Raw genomic sequence first — 20,290 nt, forward strand, 5'->3', positions numbered from 1 at the left:
AATAAATATAGGCTCGTGCCTTTCTCACAGACGATCCATTTCCCTGCCGCCCGTCCCGCGCGAAGGAGGCGACAAAACAGGAGCGTTTGGACGCGCGCGCGGGTGTGTGTGTGTGTGTGTGTGTGTGTGTGTGAGTGTGTGGAGGCGGGAAAGTAAACCAAGACCTTCCCCACCGCACCCGCACACCGAATGGTCGCGCCGCGGGCCTTCGCTCTCAGCTCTGTCGCCTCCTCTGCCCACCCCCAACCCAAAAGCGGCAGATCTCCATCCGCCTCTCTCTCTGCTTCGCACCAGCAGCGGCGCGACCCACCCGCAGGCCGCCGTCACACGATCGCGCGCACGCCGGGCCCCCACTCCCCCCGTGGATCTTCCCTCGGTCGCCGCCGGGACTCGACGACCGGCTAACAATGGGCCTCCAAGGAGGGCGGCGGAGGACGTCGTCGGCGGCGGCGCTCGTGGCTGTGGCGACCGTGTTGGTCCTCGCGGCGGGACCGGGCGGCGCCGAAGGATACCGGATGTACCGGCTGTGCGGCAAGCACCTGGCGGACATCCTCGAGATGATCTGCAAGGGGAGAGGGTTCCACGACCCCTTCGCCAACGCCGAGCCCGGGAAAAGGGGTAAGTGAGTGTGAGGGAAGGGAGCGTGGGACTAACGACGCGATTTTTCGTCGCGGTTGCGTTGTTGAACCAACTGTTTAGCCGATGTCCGTGTTTATTTACCTTGCCCTTCTGTTTCCCGCTTTCGTTGCCGTGCCGTCGAAGGCTGCGGACGCCTGGCCCGTGTCCCGGCGAACGGCCGCGCGCTGTTATCCGTCGAGTGCCCGGGACAAGTAGCGACGATGCGCTTCTCCTTTCACCCCGACCTGTGTCCTTCATTTCCTCCACCCATTTGGAACCCAAGATTTTATTTCATCTGTCAAAATAGTTCCAGTGTATTTTCATCGGATGGGGCAAGCCTTTCCCAGCGTAGGCTCGTTACACGGGAGTGTCATTAACCTGATGATGACATAAAACGGTGACAATTATATCCGGGGTTGGATTAAAGATTTTATGGATGGTCGGGTGAAGAGAGAGTAGTGACAGATGGAGTTAGCTCAAATGAAGTAGAAGTTACTTCAGGTGTTCCCCAGGGAAGTGTTCTCGGACCTCTTTCATTCCTACTTTACATTAACGATATTGACTCCGTGGTCTGTGGATTCTCTAAAACGAACGAATTCATTTTGATTTTCACATCGAACACTGGTAGATTTCGACAGTATTCGTTAAGCGTTTTCCGTAGTCACTAGTAAGATGCGTTTATTTGCCGAAGATGTAGAGTTTTTTAAATTTATTTTATTAATGTATACTGTGCAACCCACCGTTAGGGTGTGTGGTAGGTAATTGTTTCGTAGCAGGGCGGTGGTTTAACGTGATGTCCATGATCCTGAGGACAGAGCAACTTTATCAGATTACCTTAATGCTACACAACGCTGGTGCGACACTTGGCAATAAGAATTCAACTTAAAAAAGTGTGCAGTGATAATTTTTTGGAAAAAGAACAATTCCCTCCAGAACGCCTACAGCATCAGGAACACCGAAATGGAATGTGTAGATTAATGCAACAATTTCAGAGCGTAAAAATCATTCGCCTTGACTGGGACTCGAACCCAGATCCCTCAATATCCGGTCGAGTGCTTTAGCCACTTAAGCTACCGAGGCGTCCTCTTAAACTCTGAAATTTTGGGGCTTTTAAAGGAACTAGATGTTATGACGAAAGCAGTTTCTTTGGAATTTGGAATGTGTAGACTCAATTAAATACCTAAGCATTACCCTCACTCACGACCTCTCCTGACCTCTCCAACACGTACGGGGAATATGTGGACAAACTAACAAAAAATTAGGATTTATTAGGAGTACTGGGTAAATGTGATGAAAATGTCAAAGAGAAATGTTATCTGCCGTTGGTTAGGCCTCATTTAGAATCTGCTTCAGGTACATGGGATCCTCACGAAGTTCGATTAATTGCCGCATTGGATTGTGAGAACCGTACAGGAGCTAGATTTGTAAAACGTTGTTATGATAAACTTAGTTGCGCATCCAAAATATTAGAGCAGCTAGGCTGGGAATCACTCACGGAGCGAAGGCTAAATTACAGGTTGAAGCTCTTGCTTATGAATTGGAAGGGAGTCTCTTTAGCAGTGATATTGTAAATCTATGATTACCCCCATAACACTACGGTAGGAGATATCATGTCAATAACATTAGAGAGATTAAAGTTAAGAACAGAAAGATGTAAGATATCATTTTTCCCACAAACGATAGGGGATCATATTAAAATTGTCCTAACGCGGAAGGGGGAATACTATATTCAGGTCGAAATTTAGTCTGGTGTGTAGTCACCCCCTGCTACACACTCCAGCGGTGGTTTTCATGGCACTTTCAAGGCACATACGTAGGAATGTTTTATTATAGAGATTTGAAATTTTTCCTGCAAATATAACGACCAAAAAATTGAAAATATTTTCGAATTTTCCACATTTTCATGCTTAATATTTTTGGTGGAGCACATATGGAATGGATATTTTATTTTCGGGGCTGAAATCCTCAATTTTATATTTGTGTCCGTGGCGGACTCATTAATTCTGTGTTGTATACGTATACTTTATGTTTCATAGTTTGACATGAGGTCAGTTTTATTATTTTGGTAACAAAAATGGAAACATAATCTGTTACTTGTGTTGGACCACTAGGGTACAAATACAGAAAACTTAAAAAACATTTTTAAATGGTCAAGTAACTATTTAATTAGTTTCTGGGCCACTTGAAATGGAGTTCAACAGATCCGTTACTAACTAGTGCTCTTTTTTGTTAAACTAATTGCATCTGAGGTGGCCCTGCGGAATGCTCCGATTACTAAACAATGAAACGTACTCAGCAATATTTCCTTCCCTTTTAATATACTCCGTAAATACTTTTGATGACGTTCAACCCTAATTGCCATCTCAGCACGCCATGACTGTGCCCGGATGCAAAGTGTTCGTCGAGACGAGAAGAATGCTCCTTTTCTCGCAGAATTCTTATTGATGGCTTACTCTGTTATTTCTCGAGGGTGCGAAGACAGTTTAAAATGTCAGCCATGTTCCTGGGCTAGAATTTATATAATCGGTTATACGAGGGTAGGGTAAAAACTAATTTACACATGCTCGTAACCACGAACAAAATGACATTCATAAGCACTACTGTTGGCTTGTGGAAGTAACTTCCCCCATCGTATGTCTGTGTATATATATATATACGTATATATATGATTTCGTCGAAGTACCACGGATGTGTTGAATAAAAAACTTGGAAAACAACAAACAATATAAGAACACGTAAATATAACACTCACACGTTATTTCTTAATAATTTCGACGGAATTTTGCTCCGTCTTCCTCAGAAGAATCAGTAGTACTGACTCCAGGACTGACTCAGTCAGTACTGAGGAAGACGGAGCTACATTCCGTGGAAATTATTAAGAAATAACGTGTGAGTGTTATTTTTATTTGTTCTTACATTGTTTGTTGCTATCCAAGTTACATATATATATATACACACACACACACACAAATATATTTTGGAGAACGTGCTCAAATTTTGCAAACTGTTACGTACAAAATACAGATAGTTTCAAGTGTGTTACTTGGTTTTAATTCTTTATCTTTTAAATGCCATATTCAAAGACACGAAATGCGACAAAGATAATGGAACTTCAGGTAATTAAAAAAAGTTGCTGATGCTTTTCTTGTAGAGTTGACAACGACTGCTATGCCACTCGATAAGAAACAACGCTCCGATTCCTAGTAAGGACAGGTCAAGAGATGGCGATTTGGCGGGAGGACATATGCTTCCACCTTCGCCCACGCGGGCACTTGAGTTGAAAGCTGAAGGCGAGAACGAACTTGTTCAAGCGAGAGGGCGAGAGGGTTCAACCGCACGGCAGTCGGAGGAAACTGTTAAGCCGGCAAGACAAGCGGTCGCAATGCACTGATGACAAAGTAATCTTGTTTTTTAGGTAATTAGATAAGTCAGCAACTTTGGTGCGGGCTACTGTCAGCTGTCCTCGATATCAACACGCTCAGACGAAGAGAAGCGAATCAGATAGAGACGAAACAATGTGCCGCTCGGCTGTGCAATTATTGTCTGCATCGTAAGAAATATCCCCCTAATCAAGAAGCTAGCAGAGGAGAAGATCGGAGAAAGGGCCCGAGTTTAATCTGAAGCGCGATATCAGGCGTGTCATATGTTGTTTGCTTTCGCGTAATCATTTTTTTCGTCGTGAAAGTTATTGCAATGCTAACGTGAGAGTTCGCCATTTTGAAAGATAATCTCGCATATTCACCTTAAAATGCGCTAAACGGTCACTCTCTCCTTCGTATCTTGAGGCTTGCAATAGAGAGAATATGTGAATACGCATTTTATGAAAAAATACGCGCGGTCATATATTTAGTAAATTCGGGATGGCTCATATTAAAAAGATCACTTAATGCAACCAATCATATTTTCGTCCTGGGAAAAAGAGAGAAAGAGATCAGAGAACACGAGAGTTAACAAATCTTCGATCATTCGCTAAAATTTTATAAGCCATAATTGCTAATGAAATAAAATTGAATTTGGGTCCATATTTGATACATTTGTTGCTATTTAATTAAATGAATTTGAAACATACTGTAAACATATCATAAACTCAGGTCTGTTCAACTCTAAGGTCTGTTTGGTAGAGCTCAAGAATTTGAAATTCACACATCAGGGTAAGGGGGCCAGTTCCTTTCCCTGTGCCGGTTATGGTTTCCCAGGAAGATCTGGCTCCCGAAAAATTACATAGCTTGGGTGGAGGATTAGGTGCGCAGAGAGACTTGCCCGAGAATCGAACCCGGGCCTTCCGGTCTGTAGTCTAGGGGTAGAGCGTTGGAATAACAGACCGGAAGGCCCAGGTTCGATTCCCGGGCAAAATATGTGTATGTGTATATATATCACGACCTTCCAATATCCAAAGCGCGAACGCAACTCCCCCTGAAATATAGCATTGTAATATAAAAATAAAAATAAAAAAACAACCACAACCCACCTTATACCTAACATTCACATTTCCCTAATACTATATAACCCCTTTTCCTAGCACTATCCCTTATACTCCATGCCTCCAGTGGAACCAGTTCCGAAGGAGAAGTTATAGGATTACTACAATCGACTTGGACTTGGACCATGTTAAAGTTTGTTTCCATTTTTAGAAAAAAAACTCTCCGGGTAGAAATGTGTGATTAGGAATAACAAGACTTGGAGAGCTTTGGTGAGTTTGATAAAAGTTAGGAAATTGCGATATCTGTTTTAAAAACAGGGAAAAATAAAAGCCATTTTTCATTTTTACGAGAATATGTCCTCGCTGTATTTTACCGCGTAGTTTCAAGCGCTATGAAATTTAATTCGCATGCTCTTGACCAAATCTTACATACACGAATATTGACATTGAAATAAATAAAGTAATGAAATGAATAGAAAAATAGACATATGTGAGGTTATTTTGGGGATGATTTTCATGTTGAAAAGGCATAAAGTATTCACGCTGCTCAATTGTTAAGAGGTGAAGGGGAAGCCCGCGCGCTTCAGACAGAATCGAGCGGGAGATAAACCGTATAAGATATGATTGCGTTGAATTTGTCGGAGCTGGGTGTTGTCAGAGCGCCAAAGTGATACCCTCGGTTCGAATTGGCGAAAGCACTCGTAAGGAACACGTTCGTGGGTCGCGGCTCGCTCCTCGTATTCTCCTCATCGATCGCCGTTCGCTCCGAACGAGACCTACTGTGATTTTTTACGGTGTCAATTTCCCTTTCTTCAAGGTTAAATAGCTAAGTAGAAACAAGTACACTGGATTTACGAAACGACCTCAAACCTGCGCATGCCTGTAGAGCGAGAATGTTTCTTCCACATGTCACCAGAAGTGATTTTGATGGTCTTTTGTTTGCGGTTTACAAGCCTGTGTGCATTAGTTTTCAGCCTACCCTCGTATAAATGGGCAAAGAGTTTTGGTACCATTTAAGTTGTGAGAACTTATTTATATTTATATAAATGATATATTGTGATTATTTTATAATCAAGAGTCAATCAAAATGATGGAATTCGTTTTTTTTTGTGAGTAGGATCATGGGTTTTGATGGCCCATCTTTCGTCGCTACGTGTACTTTTCTCAATTTACTAAATAGTAGTTTCTCAAATGACTCTGATACTGTTGAGCAGTAAGATGGAGAAAATATATCATGGTAGAGTACAAAAACAAAAGAATTTGTAGAAATTTCACGCGTGCGTTCGTGTGTTAGGTCTGGAGTGGGCCCGATTTCGCAAACCCCCCCCCCCCCGAGCGAAACGATCCCTCCCGCTTACCTTTCTGCTACATCGAGAGTTCAACTGCCCTCGGTGCACACCCGGGGTGTCTGTGTGCTGGAAGAAGAGAGAGAGGCGGAACACCCAAGTAGTCTTTGGGAGTGAATGGGGGTGGGGGGGATTCATCCAACCCCCCTCCCCCTATTGCGGGGAGGGACGAGACGCCGGTCGCACTCGACCCCGAGGCGGCGGGCAATAAACCGGGGTCTTCGAACGATGAGGAATAGTTTCGAGAAAACGTGTGGCGGCTTTTGTCAATCATTTCCTCGGAGTTATTACCTGCCCCAGGTTATTTTTAGGCCCGTTCCAAGAAGCCGGCACCGATCGGCGTCCCAGAGGCTGCGTTTCCGAATGGGAAATTCCCGGCGGGGCGACGCGAATCTTGTTGCGCATCTTCTATAGGGGCCAAGAACCAATTAGGACGCATCCGTGTCAGTGGCGATTAAAGTTTCATGGGTGTAATCGCTGCGTCTTTGTCCCTCGTCCGCGGCCCCGCAACGCGGCTCCACCGCCGCTTTCCCGGCAATGGACGAAAAGATGGCCGGTCAGGTCACTCTCGACATTAACGAGGGGATGCAGGCAGGCGATCCAATTCACCGGATTTCTCTCGGGGGTGAGGAAACTTAATTTTCGGATGTCAATTTTTTTCAATAATATGCATGTTTATTTCGCTCTGGAAATTATTGGACAGCAGTTAAAACGTCGATATCAATATTTGTAAAAAAAAGACTAACTTTTTTAAATGTTTCAAAAAGTTACAAGCACTGTCATCAGTGTGAAAGAAGTTTCTGCTGTTGCTGCTATAGCTACTGCAGCAGCAAATCCTTTCACACTGCAGTTGGGACTAAGAAGAAGAATTACGTGATGCAAAGAAGCTTTTACAATGAGGAGGGAGTTGATTACGGGGACGTTGAGTAATGATTTTAAGAAAAGGCTTGTTAAAACTTTGTGACATGGAGCTTGGTTATGTACGGCACGGAAATGTGGACAATTAATGAAGAGGATAGATAGGTAGAGTGGAGGCTTTTGAAATGTGGGTGTGGAGAAGGGGAAGTGGACAGAAAGGAAATGGAACGAGGAAGTGCTGGATATGGTGGGCGTGGAGAGAGAGGTTTGTTGGGAGAAATCATAAGGAGACTGAAAAAATGGATGAAGGGCGTATTGATTGGGAAGGGGATGTTGAAGACTGTGATAGAGGCGAGAACTTTAGGCAAACAACAGAGGGGTAGGAATGAAGGAAAAGGCATGTTGGACGCAATGAGAGGAGGAAGGAAGTGTACGGAGATGTAAAAATACTTACTTAAGCGTCGGATGTTGGGGGTTTTGTTACGAGAAGCGGAGAAATTCATCGTTGTACCGTTGTATAGGCCGTGTCCGTCAAAAACGTAACTGATAGAAAACTAGTAATATATATTGAATAAACATCGGAGCGGCATTGTAAACTCGAGAACACTGTACTCACACAATCAAAAGAAATGCAGAAAAAAACACGCGGTCATTGGCCTGTTTCGGCGGTGAAACCCCGCCTTTGTCCACCGGGAAAAAACTACCATTTCCCATTGTCGACAAAGGCGGAGGGTCACCACTGAAATAGTCCAACGAACTGTGAGAGTGTTTTTAAGAGTAAGTTTTATATTTTCACAAAGTACATCGAAACGAAATTCATTAGTTGATATGAATTAATATTAAAATATTTAGAGGTTTTGAATGCCGTCATCTTAAATTTGCGATTTGGCCAAATGAGTTCGAAAATTCACGTAAAAGCAGCGCCCGCAATTGGTGGGGGGGGGGGGGAATGGCGCTTCGCGTTGGTTTGTAGATCTCAGGAGTCTGACCAACGCAAGGAAAAAATGTTGCCGTTTGGATGAAAATGTTGTACCTACGTTTTTGGGTCGAAGATTACAAATACGATTTCGGATTTGTCAAAAGTATTATGCAAATGAAAGTATTCGCCAATTTCGTTTGCTAAAATAAACTGGCTAAATAGTGGATTGATATGGATCAAAAGAAGAAAAATCATGTTTTTCAAATCAATAGTAAAGAGTACCGATTCTGTAGTCGGCTGTATCATTCAACTCAAACGGGAGTGCACTCTGCTCTCACTGACAGTTATGGCAGTCGGGCAAACGCTTTTCTTCGCCTCCAACACCTCATTGTACGAGAGCTATCCAATAAATACGAAGAATGGTACAATCTGGCGACCATGACGCGGACTATAGCCCGGCCAACTAGCGGCGCCAGTTGCCTGAGACCCAATGAGCCGTCTGTGCTTGACGGATCGTCGAGCTGTGCGTATAGTGCCAGTTGAGTTGTATTCTGTCGTCCTCGTTTTTACTGTTTGTTGAAAATTGTCGAAATCACGGGGTAAAGAATCAACATCAAGTTTTTTTGGTGACGTGCGGTACAAGCTATCAAGAAATTACTGAAATTTTGACGGCTGCTTACGGTGATAATGCTCTGAAGAAAGTATCCGTTTTCAAGTGAATTAAATTGAATAATCAAGGAAATGCCAATCGAAAATCAAAGTCATGCGCCTGGTTTTCCTTGATGTCGAAGGTGTTGTCCATCATCAGAAAGACCAATTGGTTCAGCCATTCCTGAGCCGTTTGATTTCCTGTTTTGCATCTCGCCCTGAGATGACACCAAATATGCTGGATGTTCGCTCTCATATTGCTCTCAATTTTGATGAGCAATATTCCACTTATTCTAGACATACTTATTCCTCGATAACGGAGTGCATCCGTGGTGTGTCTCCAGTCGTGTGATGCATGTCACGTTCGGGCAAAACACTTTCGATGCTGACCTCGAGATTATCTACAACGGACATAAAATCATCATTTATTATTTTGCAGGAAGCGTAATAAAATAACGTCTTAATTTGGTTTTTAAAAATCGCGCAGAAAATCTGAGTTAAGTGACAACGTATTGTTCGGAAATAATAAATTTAAACATAATGACAAATAATTAGAATAACCGTTTCAATGAAAAAACCAAAAACTTTAACAACCCTTGAAATGTACACGCCTAAAATTTTTTTAAACTAATAAAGGCCAAACTATCTGTTGTAATTGCTATTAACATGGGTACAGTATTGATTAAAAATAATTAGACAAGTAAAACTTCACTGTCGATGCATTTTGCATCTGACGGCTCGTGAAAAATGATTTGTTTTCTGTAGTTTGTTTTTTTTTTCAATAACTAACGAGCGTGTGTACTTGGGATGAATTTTTTTGCTCGGTTAGGAAAATAATCGATTGCACTCTACGACCAATAAATTTGGGCATCGATGCTGTTAACCAAAAGCATTGATTTTTCATTACCGAACAAATATTTTGAACAAAATTAATCATAATTGTTTAGTCGTTGATTGTGACGCTTTTGCACTTGTATTCAAATACTTGGGTGTTACGATAACCACGGATATGTTTCGGGGGAAAATGGATTTGTGGAAATTTCGAAATATCATGTAAGAAGGTAGAATTCATTAAAATAAGACTTGGGAATTGTAATGAAAGGGTCAAGGAGCTTTGTTATTTCACATTAGTTAGGCCCCACCTCGAGTACGATGACGGTGTATGTGATCCTCACGAAGTAGGTTTAATTCTGGAACTAGATTGAGTGCAACGTAGAGCAGTTAGGTTTGTGAAAATTTGTTATGAACGAGGTATGAACGGAAGGATTTAAAATATCTTTTTTTCCTCGTACCATCAGAGATCAGAGTAGACATGACAGCAATCGCGTAGGAGATAATTAGAATTGACAGTTTATTTATTTTGTCCATATCCTGCATGTTATTTCTTTTAATAAACCCATCTTTTTAACAGTTTTACAGCATGATTTGAATATTCGCATCATGCCATTAAATAATTTTGCATATTATTACTTACTTTCATATGATTAACTTTCATCCATTGGATGATCAAACTGATATTTGTGTAGAGGCGACATAATTGGGATTGTTCATGTATGGCCGGTGACCTAACACCCCCCGCCACACGCCCTTGCGGCGGCCTGCGTTGTGTAGATGTATTAAAGATAAACGAAATTTTAATGATACACACTTTTTTTAATAACTTTCTGCTTTCGATTCCATGGTCCAAATCAGAAATCGCACAAACAGCTTCCAAGATACATAAATTCAAAGGAGACATGGCCCCCTCTCTGGCTGAGACTCGATTCACGTCTTAGTTGTTCGTCTACTTGATGAGGACAGCTGCCAACTTCGTTATACCTAACCCGTTGCGTTATCTTACCCATAGGGGCCTTATCTACGTTACCTACTCTCAAATTATGGAGTGTAGTAACTTTTCCTCTCTCACTTCTGGCCAGTGGGTGCTGGACCACGGTGCGCATCGACTGATGAAACGGCGACAGGAATGGCCGCATCGCGTGTGTTCCCCGTGAGTGACCGCGAGCGAAAGGAAAAATGCGAACTCTTTGGACCACAATTTGCACGACTTTTCCCCACTATGTGGCTGACATCCTACTTAGCTCCCGCTGCACGAGGAAAACGCGGTACCGGGGCGGTCACTTTGTCCGGCGCTGCGACCCGGATATTCTCGGGCATATATATTTCTTGAGCTCAGAAATGGTAACTTACCCAAGGACCGATGATGGGCCGTAATGCTGACAGAGCCAATAGCCGACCAGAGCGGAGGAGAAGATCAAGACGAAAAGCGTTGCAGTAAAATGCCGTAGACATAAATATAATGGTCACCTTAGACATAAATATAATGATCGAACGAAAAGGGGCATGAAGATTTTTCTCTAAGGATATGGCAAGGTTTTGTTGACTTACAAGTGAAGAATATGAGAGAAAATCTGAATGATGCTAAATAAAAATTAACTCTAACACGTAATTAACTTAGAGAAACTCGGAGGCAGAAGGTTCAAACTCGTATATTCACGGCCACCAATAATTATTTTCTGTTTCTAAATAAATTCTCATGCAAACAGAAAGGTTTTCAGTGACGAATAACCTTTCAATGTATGATAATATAAAAATGCGGTGATTCGTAATGAAACAGGAATATCATTTAATTATTCAAAGATCGGATCAATATCCAAAAATTAAATTATCATTGAGAGAAATCTCAAATTAATTGCAAGTAAAGTAATTATTTTTGTCACTCTAATCCGCGGCTTTTACTCGGGATCTTCTGAAAATTTGGCCTTTTAAATAGTCGGTGTCGAGAGTACTTTTCGGGCGCAGAGGGCTTCCATTTTCGCCGTTTGTTTTCAGCGCCGAATGCGTGTGCCGGGTCAGATCGGTGAGCGAGGCGGCCGGGTCAGACCGGTGAGCACAGTGAGTACTCATCCTCCGAGCATTCCAATGATATCCGTTTGCATTACTATATTGCCCAGGAAACGAGCGCTTCACTTGATCATTTATGCTGGGTGTAATTCACTGCGGGAAACTGTCTAAGGAGTCGTAACACTTGGAAATGTGAAAAACCACCGCCGCGGTTACTTATTTCCTGCCATTAAAGCCCAGTCCCTGTGTTCGTATGCCCTCTGTTAACACAGGATACCTTGCGGTAGGAGTTTTAACCACCAATGTGGAATTATGATCGTTGCGAGGTGCATCCAGTTGGGTAAATGAGACGGGTAAATCCCGCCGTCAACGAAAGAATTGCGATTAGTGATGTGAACACTGCTTTATGACTCTAGCGAGACATTTGTATTCCCAACTTCAATTTTTATTAGTGCCTAAATATGTCGTTCTAACTTAAATGATTGCCCTAATTACAGTACTAATATCCCACCCATGCTACCACACCCAATTGATTATCTTTCAAAGATTTAAATTGCTCTGCAATTAACCAATTTCGAGGAACTTGAACTTGGAAATGGAAATCATGGACGACTGGAAAAAATAATTTAAGGATGTTGCCATTTTAAAACATTCATAAATATTCTGAGATATTGAGAAATATTTTTGATACACATATGAGCATTGCGTTCATCAATGACTTTGTGTGAATTTTGCTTCGGATAGGGACGAAATACAAAACAAAAACACCCCCCACCACACACACCCTTGCTTCGGCTGACATAGTAGATGTAATTATAGATGAAATATTTCGCTGCATTGATGGGTTTTTCATAGAGATTTATTTTTGGTGCATTTATTGTATTAAATTATATCGGAAGAAGTATCTAAAAAAATCTGTACTATCAAAATCTACGTGAGATAAGTGTCCTTTCTCGCTATAATTATTGTGAAAATTCTATCTCGGTAGGGGGGGTTGTCTTAATCTAGAAGTTCGGATCCACTGACCGGAAGGCTAGGGTTCGATTCCAGATGACGCCTCTGAACACTCTCAGCCCAAGCTGTCGGTGAATATTCGGACACCAGATCTCTCGGGGGAACTGCAGGTGACACCACAGGGAAAGAAACTGTCCCCCCCCCCTCTGGTGCGCGAATATCAACACGGCGTTATTCTTGGGCCGTGATGAGCGTTACCCATGAATGTGAAAATCGTATTGTTCGGATCGGGTGCGGTCGGCTTTGGACGGCCACTGCAAGTGGCCATACGAACTTAAGATATTTTATCATATAATAGCAGCTTCTTTAGTGAACTCCCTTTATTACCGTCCCAAATATTCTATCTATTCCATCACACCTTCCGCCATTGCCTAATATCCTTTGTTCTGTTGGAGCCTTCGGTATCCGGATATATCTCTATAGATTCATGCAGATGAATCGCTGTCTCCCGCAGCGGTATATTAATGCAGTCTTTATCCCAGTCTGCTGAAGAGAGACTAAAGTGACCCCCAACTATACCTGTAATATCGTTTTTCGTGTCCTTGCGTTTAAAATGTGCTTGTTTTGTCATTCAAAGTCTCTATGGCATCTGAAGTAGAATTGGGTGGCCTCTAAAATGACCACACGCGTGTTTTTTTCTGGTTATTTCTCTCTATTGTGCACCAAACGATCTCAATCTGGTCATCGAATTTTCACGCATAGTTTTTAAAGCGTTTGTTTATGGCAATGAAGGCTCCTCCTCCGTTTCTGTTACCCCTGTTTCATCTGTATGCACTGTAACCTGAAGGGAAAACTTCACCCTGATAAACTTCCTCCCTAAGTCCATGAGCTGCATGTCCATTTGATAGCAGAATTTCCCCGTCTTACTCTTCAAATTCTAATTTGCCGGGGGATCGAGATGGTGCGGGGGCTAACGTACTGGCTTCCCACTCTGAGGACGCGGGTTCAAATCCCGGCGGTGTTGAATATTTTTCAGAGGTATCTCGATCCCTATTTCAGGTGCTTTGTGGAGGGCACTTTGAGTGAGTACGCCGTCCGTCGGATGGGACGTTAAACTGCGGACCCCTTGGCGCCTTTCGTAAACAGTAGGCTAATGCCGACGCCGGGTTTCTCTCCACCCTTCATCCTTTCCTGTCCATCCCTTAGGCGCAAATGATCTCAGTTGTCGGTCGCCTCCCCTAAAAACGACTACTACTCTAATTTGCCACGTCATTGGATAGATTTTAACTACGTACATTTGTAGGTGCAAGTGCATCTGTATGCTAGTTTCGTTGGTTGATAGTATATGTATTTGAATGCGCGTAAGTTAAAAAGGTTTTCCCATGAATCGTATTCGCCTTTGTGGTTGTAGTTTGCATGAATTTATTGGTTTTATCCTCTTTTACTGGTGGCGACCTAACAACCCCCGCCACACACCCATTCGACGGCTGGCGCGATGTTATGTACATGTAGAATATACCATTCGTTCACTTTCTCTGTCTTTCTCGTCCTCCCTCCATTCACACATCGAAACAAATGCATACTTTTCGTTGGGATTATTCTCCTTCCAGCTCGAACTTTCCATCTCTCCTTAATATAACCTTGAAAACTACTGCAGTTACATCTTCCTTCCTCAATGGCGAAGTTGCTGAACAATCTGTCCACATTTTCTAACGGACGTTGTAAAACCCACTTACCTAAATGCCCCGCGACGCCTTGTGGAATGTTGTGGAGATATACGCACTCCTGGATGTAGGCGGAAAAGTCTGGACGGATTTTGTAATCTCCATTTCAAATTTAAAAATGTCTGATAAATGGCTGCCTAATTAAAAGCGGGCGGGAAACTTGACATTTTAAATGATTCACTCATCCAATCGCATGTCTAAACTGGCGTCGCTCTCTTCGGAGAGAAAGTTGAGTCTGGAAAAAAATTAAAATTAAAAAAATAAATGGACTCCTCCCTCCCTGTTGAATTAATGCCTCTTGACAAGAAAATCCAAGCACGAGACATTTCTACGCAAAAATAATAACTATCCGAATACCTGGTAATAGTTATCAATCCTGTCCAAGTTTCCCTCTTAAATGCGCTCATTAAACGGGGTTGAAGAGAGCCACAAGGGAGGGCAGGGCGAATTGAATGAATGCTTTTCTTTGGTGAAAAATGTTGCAAACCTTTGTATATTGGCGTTTGTTTAATTAATGTGCCTACGTCCGGGATACCACAGAGCCATTGGATTCACTTCGGGTCACCTTAATACTCATCTGACACAAAGATCTTGCCCAACCCACGTTTCAAAGGAGGAACTAAGTTGCTCCAGGGACGCCTTGTCTTCGAGCGTGGCCTGTTGCTTCACGCGGAAAGGTCGGCGGTGTGGAAGCTTTCTCATTGGTTGTCTTTCGCTTGAGTCAAAGGACCTCACCGCCCCCCCCCCCCATGATTTCTTTAAGTGTCCAGCAGCCATTACGTCTGTTTTTGAACATACCTTCGTGAGCAGTAAAAACCACTCAAAAGTAAACGTTAATTGGACAATATCGCCACAGAAAACGTTATTAGAAAATGTTGCAATCGCGGATGACACGGTGATCTATCGGGAGATATCTGGGGATGAGGATCGTTTTATTCTAGCGCAGGATTTAGATTGCATTACTAAATGGTGTTCTAACTGGGGATTGACACTAAATTATAATAAATGTTCGGTGGTAAATTTCTTTAAAAGATCAACGGGATTTGCTTACAAATTAGCTGGAGGTGACCTAGCAGTAGTTGATACGGTAAAATACCTAGGTGTTACATTCACAAAAGACTTAACTTGGGGGACTCACACACGTAAAGTCTGCGGTCAAGCATATAAAAAATTGGGATTTATTAGACGCATTGTCGGCAGAAGTGACTCGAAGGTCAAGGAACGTTGTTACCACGCTCTTGTAAGGCCTCATTTAGAATACGCGTGTAGCGTATGGGATCCGAGTGAAAAAGGCCTCATTCGGGAAATAGATAAGGTTCAACGCCGGGCAGCTCGTTTTGTTAAAAGTTCTTATGATAAAACGCAAAGCGTCACCGAAATGCTCATGGAGTTGGGGTGGGAATCATTAGAAGAGAGACGATTCAATGCAAGATTGAAATTATTAAATAAATTTAGATCCGCATGTTTCAGCGCCGAGGTCTCGCAAATTATTCGTACTCCTACATACATTGGTCGCTTGGATCATGCATATAAAATTCGGGAAATAGATGCCAGAACTAGCAGACTCAAGGACTCCTTCCCACGGACAATACGGGATAGCAACTGCAGGGTTATAGATAGCAAAAATTCCACTTGCCACCCTCAGCGTCTAAAAAATGATTAGTTGTATTTAAATGCATGCTCTTCCACTAACCTTGTGTGTTTTGTTACAATAACCCATTCTTTCCGAATGACCTCATTCGTGTTCTGTTCATCTGTTTTTAAGTTTCCCTTTCAGTCCCTCGTCCCTCTCCGCGGGGGAAATTCCTGCCACCTGCAACGTTGGGTCGCATTCCCTGCCTTTTACAGACTCTTTGGGGGATAGAGTGTTTTGTGGTGCATTTTCATGTGATGGTGATGTTTCACATTCTTGCTTGTTGTGTCCTGGCTTGCGTGTTGTAGGATGGCTTTCGTGCTACATCCTGGGGTGCAGTTTTTAGTTGTTTTGCGGTATATGTGTTTGCATGAGTATTGGATGAAGGGATTTTTGCATGAGTGTGTGCGCTGCTGTGGGTGTAATTTTCCGTGTTGTTTTTTTGCATGTGGTATTTTTCCTTTTTACGGTTGGTGACCTAACACCCCCCGCCACACGTCCTTGCGGCGGCTTGCGGGGTATTATGTAGATGTAGATGTAGTTTCGGGGGAGGCGACCGAGAGCTGGGGTCATTTACGCCATTAGGGATGGATGGGAATGGGTGGAGAGAAACCTGGCATTAGCCTGCTCTTAACGAAAGGCGCCAAGGGGTCTGTAAGCTTAACGTCCCATCCGACGGACGACGTGCTCACTCAAAGTGCTCTCCACGAAGCCCCTTAAGTAGGGATCGGGATATCAGTAAAAATATCTCCAGGATTCGAACTCGGGCCCTCTGTATGGGAAGCCAGTACGTTAGCCACCGCACCATCCCGTCCCCTGTTTTTTCTCACATATCCCATAAGCCTGCCTGCAATAACACTCGGGTAGCGGCAATAGGTGTAGGTACTGCTTCGTGTTAAAGCAGCTTCCTCCCATAAAGCCTGCTTCGGGACCTATTGCTAATACCAGCTGTAATTAATTTAACAAATACAATCATATACATGAATTCTACCCTTAGGCTGCGCCTCACGAATGGGAAAAAAATTTCTAAAGCATTAGCTCTGGAGTAATGACTTAATTACAATATTAGAAGACCAAATAGACATTATTATTATTGGTATTCTACCGGTTAGATTAGGCATTCGTAGGACGCCGACCAAACAATTGTACAAAAATGCATTTACCCGTCTCTCCTGACATACAGATATTAATCCCGACAATCACCTCTCCTCGCCCCTCACTATATCTAGCACTTCCTCGTTTGTTTTCCTTTCGGTCCATTTCACCTTCTCCATTCTTCTCCAAACCCACATTTCAAAATCCTCCAGTCTACGTCTATCCTCCTGCTTCAATGACCACGTTTCTGCGCCGTACATAGCTACTTTCTCTCTTAATTTAGTTTTATCTTAGCCTTTTTTTCCTGGTAAATCGCATACCTTTTTTATTAATATTGATTCTCATCCCATACCTGTTGCGCTGAATTTCCAATTCACACAGCAATGCTTGCAACCCCTTGGCTGACTGACAAACTAAAGCTTGATCATCAGCAAGCCTAACTGATTCTATGAATTCCCCACAGACTGGAAATGATCCATCTTCAATCCTTCCCATGTCGTTTTAACCATTTCCTTCACATACATGTACACAATAGCACTGGTGTTAATGGACAACCCTGCCTGACACCTCTTCCTAGCACCGCCCATCCTGTCTCTCCATCCCTCACTCAAACCTGAGCAGCCTGAGACATGTACACGATGGGAATCAGCCTCCTGTCCCTCCAATTGATTCTTATTTTCTGAAATAAATTCATTAGGTATCACAATTCCATCTAACAGACGCCTTTTCGAAATCTACGAAACAGGTCAATACGTCCTAATTGTATTCTAAATTCTTCTCTATTAGTCCTTTCAGGTGGGACAGAAAAAACAGAAATATATTTGCAGAAAATTAATTATTTTAACAGAGATCAAATATTTCTAAAACCCTCTTCAATGTAATATTGTATTCCTATATCCTGCAATATACATGTATTCATAGTTTTTCCCAATGCACTTCATCAAACGCCAATTTGATACCTGCAAAACGGATACTTTGAAATTATTTAAGTAATCGCAGTGAATAGATTAAACCTTAAATGAATTGGGATCGATTGCGCTCCAAAGTTCAATCTCTGATCGAATCACAAGCATGAAAACCAGAGACAGATGCATAAGAAAGCCCTTCGAGGTTCGACCCTAGCCCACTCAGGGTGCGTCGGGATGAGGATTTGGTCAGAAAAGAAATGATACATGTCACCTATGGTGTCAAAAAGGGGAAATTTGACGAATTTCATGAGGAAGCACGCTTAAAAGATGGGCGAATATTTTAATAACCCATAGCGCGGTCTAATGCGTCTCGAAAACTTGCGTCTTTGAGGCAAGAGGATAAGAGTGGATTGGAGGATTTCGAGATGCGAGTGTCTGGAGAGGGATAGGGCAAGCAAATAGGACGTAAAGGAAAAGGAGCAAAGAAGTCCTGGGCGTGGCGCAAGGGGAGGAGAAAGCGTATTGGGGGAAATTAAAGAGTAAGGAGAAGTGACCGCAATGCCTTATAATTGGCGATTGAGTTCTGGAGACTCCGAACGGAGGAGAGAATACCATTCGGTCAAAGCAAGAGGTTTTTGCACGTTGGACGGAACAAAGGGAGGCAAGAATGTGTGTGGAATCAAAGATGGGAATATTGCAGTGTGGCTTGTCATAATTGCGTCGCTTCAGGTGAGAATTGGCGTAATGTAGCATTGGTCCATCCAAAACCTACCTCAAACTAACAAATAGAATAAATAGACGAAATTCTGGCCGGAGTTCAGCGCCCGGTGACGAGGAGGAGGCAGAGTCTCGAGGTCCACGTGGGCCCCGGGGGCGGGTGTGTGGGACTGGAATGCCCCCGGCCATCCCCTGGGCTGGAGGGCATGGTGTCGACCCCCGCGGCGCATTCCCCCGGGCACTTGTCGTCTCCGTCGCCGTAGATATTGCACCCGGCAATTGACCCCGGGGGGTCAGACACGCACGGAGGCAAAGGGTGGTCGGGAGATGAGCGGAGGGAGGGGGGCCCGAGTAGGAGGGTGGGGGGAGCGGGCGGGTGGCGGCCGAAGAAGGTTGCCAACTCTCTCCCTTAATTCGCCAAGAGACTCCCCGGAAATATGTCGCTCTCAAAAATTCGTCCGATTGCGTTCTTTCTCCCGCGTGTGCCCCGAATGCCCATTGTCTTTAAGGGCCGTCATTTCCCGGAGTCTACGGTCAGTCAGTCCGAGAATCAGGGAGAGGCGAAAATGTTGGTAATGTAGATATCAAATGACTGCTGGGACTGTGTCAGTTTTACCTCGAGGATGAGAGTAGCGCTTGCGACCGCTAGCCAAGAAAATGACAGTGCATCGTAACATAAATAATTATTATTGCGTCAATGACGTGTAGTCATTGACGCAATAATAATTATTTGCCCTTACTTATTACTTGTCCTTCGATCCCAAGATACCGTGGAAGGGTAGCAGAGGAGAGTATTTAAATATCCTTTGAAAATATTCATTTAAATTACCTTGACAGAGTAACAATGCGGCTTAATTCCTTTCCAGATGTGGGTACTATGGCCAAGTTTAGAGGAATACGACGTCTATCCAATAAATATGCGAACTGAGGCCATGAAAACTTTATTTTGCAAAATTTAGTCTACATCGATGCTGTTCCCTTCAAAGTACTCTCCATTCGTTGCTATGCGCTTATTCTATCTTCTTTTTCACTGTTTAAAGCACCCTTGGAAGTCCTCGGCAGCTGGGCTTTTTAGTTTTCTCGTCGTTTCTTGCTTTATTGTGTCTACATCTCCCCTCATCACATTTTTGCATTTTGGGAATAAGAAACGAAATCCGAATGGGGCGGTCTATGCTACTCGTAGGTAACATAATTACTATTTCTAGAGGAAGCTAGTTTGATTTAAAGCTGTAATCGCCTTTTTCAGCAAATATTTTTTTATTGGAAAATTTTACCGGTGCATCATCTCCTAAGAAAGAAAATCCTGTTAAGGTGCAATTATGCGTCCTGTGGAAATATGATGTGCAAGTGATGAAGGCCAGGTTAATTTAAGGAATTCACATTTCTCAGTTATTTGGCCGTTTACTAATTAACTAAAAGCAATGCTCGCCCTCTCCCGTAATTTGTTACTCTTGGCATTGGCATCGATTCGAACACCCGTCATTCAAAAGTTGGCCACACTGGAGTGGATGAGAGAGGACTATGTTGACGTCACACCGAAAGCGCTCAAATCGTACACACACTCATACACACGATAGCGAACTACGCTAGGGGAATGAGTTGATTTCGT

Source organism: Hetaerina americana, unplaced genomic scaffold, assembly GCF_022747635.1.
Source record: "Hetaerina americana unplaced genomic scaffold, ioHetAmer1.1.p SCAF_8, whole genome shotgun sequence".
NCBI lineage: Eukaryota > Metazoa > Arthropoda > Insecta > Odonata > Calopterygidae > Hetaerina > Hetaerina americana.